This window comes from Arachis ipaensis, chromosome B10, assembly GCF_000816755.2.
Source record: "Arachis ipaensis cultivar K30076 chromosome B10, Araip1.1, whole genome shotgun sequence".
NCBI classification, from domain to species: Eukaryota; Viridiplantae; Streptophyta; class Magnoliopsida; order Fabales; family Fabaceae; genus Arachis; species Arachis ipaensis.
Genome location: NC_029794.2, coordinates 16973470 through 16978201, shown reverse-complemented (window position 1 = coordinate 16978201; position 4732 = coordinate 16973470). Strand labels below are relative to the sequence as shown.

Below are 4732 nucleotides of genomic sequence, written 5' to 3'. Positions count from 1 at the left end.
AAAAATTTTGTATCAAATTTAAAATTGTTACAAAAAAATAATTTTTTGTAATAATAATTGGTAATTGTTACAAAAGAATAATTTTGTGTAATAACATTACAAATTGTTACAAAATATGCTAATATTTTGTAACAACCTAACTTTTGTTGTTACAAATTATGTTAGTTTTTGTAACGAACTTTTGTTTTGTTACGAAATATTATAATATTTTGTAAAAAAAAATAAAGAAGTTGCAAAAATTCGTAATATTTTGTAACAAAATATCTTTTTGTTTCAAAAACTCCAATTATTTTGTAACCAAAAATTAATTTGTCACAAATTCAACATTATTTGTAATAAGTTATTTGTTTATCACAAAATGTAAATATATTTTATAACAATTTTTTTTTCAAAATGTTAAACACGCTAAAAAAATTTGTTTATATAATTTTTTTAGAATAATTTTATTTTGTTTCAAAAATTAAAATTTTTTACATATTGTTCATATTCATTAATTTTTATTCATAATAAGATTTTTAATGTTAACTAAAATTAATTTGTGAAAGCATACAAAAATTTAGAATTATATTTATAAAGAACAATAATTAAATATAAAAGAAAAAAAACTAAGACACTAAGTTAGCTGAATGTAAAAAATAATAGGGTGAAGCAGTAAAAAAACCTTAATTACTCACCCCCTAACTCGCGCCTCACTCATCTTTGCGCCGTCTACTTCACCAAGCTTATTGTGTAAGACCCCTAATTTTGAAAAGTTATTAATTAATTATTTATGATCTATTATATTTATTTAAGATTATATTTTTATAAATTTTGAATTCTCATATTTGACAAATAGTGAATATTTTATATGTCTTATTTTAAATATTTAGATTTTTAACCTTATTTTATAAATAAAGGAGAATTAATTTAATTATCATAAATTTTCATTAAATTAGTATTTATTCGAAGATAGATTTCAAGTTAGTAATTAAACGGCATTTTAAAGATAATTACTTTATATTTAATTTAGTTTTAAATTATTACTTTATTTTATTATTTTATTAATAATTTTACTCTAAACAAAACTTTAATTTACACTCCTAAAACACTAAACCCTAACTTAATCCCAATTTTACTTAAACTTAATTTTCTACCCTAACCCTCTAACACACAAACAGCAGCCACACAGCGGCCACACCCCTCACTCACTCACCCACGATCACACACTCACACTCAATACACACAAAAAGAAACCTAACAGAAATTAGAAAAGAAATAAAAGAAAGAAAGGGGAAGAGGGGAAGCACGAAGAGGGAGAAAGGGGAGAGAGAAGAAAGAAGATCCGACGATGAGAGAGGGCCGCGCTGCTGCCACTGCCAGAACCGCGAGGAGAGGGAGTCGCGCCGTCAGCCGCGTCGCCGTCCGTGAAGCCATCGCCGTCAGCCGCGTCGTTACTATCGTCGCCAGTTTTCACCACGCCTCGTCACCACCGCCGCGCCGTGCTCCATGCCGTCGCCGCCACTGTTCCGTTACAAGAGAAGGACGTACGAGGGAGGAAACAGAACCGCGAGGGAGCTCAGCCACGGAGAGAGAAGACGCGCGTCAGATCTGTCGCCGCCAGTCCGCCCATCGCCAAACCACGTCGCTGTATGTGAAGCTGTCTCCGTCGCCGCTGCCGGAGGTCGCCATCGGAGCCGCCGCTCCATTTCTGTCATTCTTCTTTTTATAGTGAGTTGCTCGCGCCTTGAACTGTGTTTCCTTTTTGTAGTTCCACCTTGTCCTAGGTTCCCAGCAGCAATGTCTATGTTGTTTTTCATACTTGGTTTTTGGAACAAAGAGCTTCCGACAGAAGATCCTCTTGTTTTTCATGATATGTTTGCATGCCTTACCTAGCTTCTTAATCATGCCATTGACTACTAAATACTAGACACTGAAATTCTTTCGTTTTGAAGAATAGTGCTATCACAAGTTGAATCTTATAATTAGAAATCGTTTTCAAGACTGGGATTGATCTAAACCTATTAAAAGGTCTGAAATTTAAAAAATGTAAAAAATACTCTGTCTTAATTTCATTTTCATAACGCATCAACTCTTCCTTTCAACTCTTCTCATTGGATTGGATCTCTAACAGTAAGCTATTCCTGCTCCTTCTTCTTCTTCTTGGCTTACTTTCTATTCATTTATTTTTTTTGTAATTGTTTCGATGTATATTTTGCTCTCCTGGAATGCCATAATTTTTATTTTTTAGCCATTTTTTGTTTTGTTTTGTTTTGTTTGTATTCTCGCAGTCCTGATTATTCGATGTGTTCTGCTATTGGAATTGGAATACTTCACTGTTGCTCTAGTTCTTAGTCTTAATCTTACTATATTTTTCTGCTGCCGTCTAAAGTTAGAACAATCGGATGATTAGTATTTTAAATCTTTTTTGTATATATAGTAATATGGACTGGTAACTGGCAATATCGCAGGGCTTATATTTTATTGGGTAAACTTTCAGTTTTTGCATTGTTGACGAGGAAATCTTAGGTTCATTTTAAATTTTTAACCATGGAACATCAAGATTTAGTGGATAAGAATGAAGAGAGCGTTCAATCGATCGAAAAGGTTAGTAATACTGAAGATCGGGATAAGATGAATGAGGTTGAAGGTGTGAAATCTGAGTTGATTAATGTTGATGAGAGCAAGGATTTGCAATCTGAAACTAGTTCTATTCAAGAAGTGCAAGGGAGTAATTCCAAGGGATTTGAACCTGAAATTAAAGTCAATACTAATGCACAAGAATACTCTGGTGATAAAGAGGGTGCCAATGGAGATTGTGAGCCCGAAAGACTATAGCCAGATCTGGATAAAGATTGATGAACTTGCAGTAATTGTCTGCAAAATGATAGAGTTTATTCCTGGGAAGGACAGATTTCACAAAATGCACAGGTTCACTAACTGTTTTCTTGAGTCAGAAGTTGTAGATTTCTTGTCTAAAGGTCAGTATCTAGAAAGCCCAGAGGTATGGATTTAATTACCCTATATACAACTAAAACCCATGCAGAAATCCTCATATGTAGTCATTGTTTCATATTCTTTGATCATTTTATATTTGTTAATCATATGATCAAACAAATCTGCTGAATATTTTAATTGATTATCTTGGTACAATTCTTAGGTGTCATTACTATCTTTGTGATTGTTGTCTGGTGGTGTAGGCTGTTGAGTTTGGACGAAAGCTTGCTAGCAAACTCTTCTTTTATCATGTTTTATGGTGCCTTATTATTTTACTCTAGTGCCTTATTATTTTGATTCTATTTTTTGTATTTTTTTGGTGATTTTGATATTTTTTGTTTTCTTAAATTTTTGTGTTTTTAGGTAACTACATCATCATTATTAACATAAAAATATTAATTCAATTTTGTTATTGATTTTGTGTTTTTTTTACAATGCATTGAATTAGGATAGTTTTGTATTGTGGAGTTATAGAGAACCGCCTTGGAATTTAGTTTACATAGAGCCCTTTGAAAGTGATAGTCGCTGTGATGCTAGGTTACGGCATAAGGGCTTAGAAATCTAAGTTAAGGATTCAAGTACAACTTCAAGAGGCAATGCAAGACCGTGAGGAGCTAACAAAGGAAATAGATGTGCTCAAAGAAAAACTTAAAAAACAACAAACATGCCAAAAGGAAGAATAAGCTAGAGTGAAAGCTCAATTGGAAGCTCAACAAGCTATTGTGAACTCTCTCATAACGCGCTTTGACAATGAAAGAAACTAGACCTTAAAGGTACTCCTAAAGTTACTTATGGTTTTAATACATTTTTGTAGATGATTCCCATTTTATATTAGTATACTTTAATTTGTATATAGATCTATTTATCATATTTTACTTGTGTCATGGTTGAAAAATGACAAATGTCCTATTATTTGGTTTGATAAATTTGGTTGGGTATGGCTGAGACATAAGTTGTAAATTGGTTGTGTTTGTTGGAACCGTAGACAGTGGAAATATCCAAGTTTTAAGGGAGGTTCTGCCGAAATTTTTCTAAACATTTTGGATAAAACTTAGTGAAAAAATTATAATTAGTGTTATATCTTGTTTCTAACTTTTTTGTTTCGGTTTTTCATATTTACAGGAGTGCTGAAATGGTGACCATATGCTACCTTGAGGGCTCAAGAATGTTTTGATGCATAGAGACACTAATCTATGTTAGAACTTTTATGTTTTGGTTGAACTAATCAATGTACTCACTAGCTAATGTTATTTTGTTTCAAGACAATTTTAGCTAAAAGGATCTTGTTTGACTTATGTATGTTTTTGCATATTATATACATGTAAACTTGCTTATTAAAATCGTTAATATATTAGTTAATTTAAAAAATAATTTAGTAAATTATGCATGTAATTTGTAATAAAAAAAGTTGTTACAAAATAATTAATTTGCTTTCGTAACTAAAGAAAAAAAATGTTACAAAATCATGTTACATTTTGTAACAAAATTTTTTGATAGGAAAAAAATTGACTGTCACGAAAAATACCTTCAAGATCAAAATTTGTTACCACTTTTGTAACGGCTTCTGGTTTTTTGTATCAGAAAAAATTGTTACAAAATATGGTATTGAATTGTAACAATTCCATTTTTCGTTACAAAAACTTTTTGTAACGAGACTTACTGCAATAGACCATTTTTTTGTTACAAAAACTTTTGTTTCAAAATTTTGACGTTTTGTAACAATATTTTTTGTTACAAATGCGCCTTTTTCTTGTAGTGA

The 4732-nt window shown here is 31.4% G+C and overlaps 1 long non-coding RNA gene across 1 annotated transcript in view; it reads left to right on the top strand.

Moving 5' to 3' along the window:
- Positions 2069-4732, top strand: part of LOC110267727 — a 5733-nt gene continuing 3069 nt past the window's right edge. The window contains exons 1-2 of the long non-coding RNA XR_002355615.1: positions 2069-2109; positions 2448-2619. This is a non-coding gene — a long non-coding RNA (uncharacterized LOC110267727). The remainder of the gene's footprint in view (positions 2110-2447; positions 2620-4732) is intronic.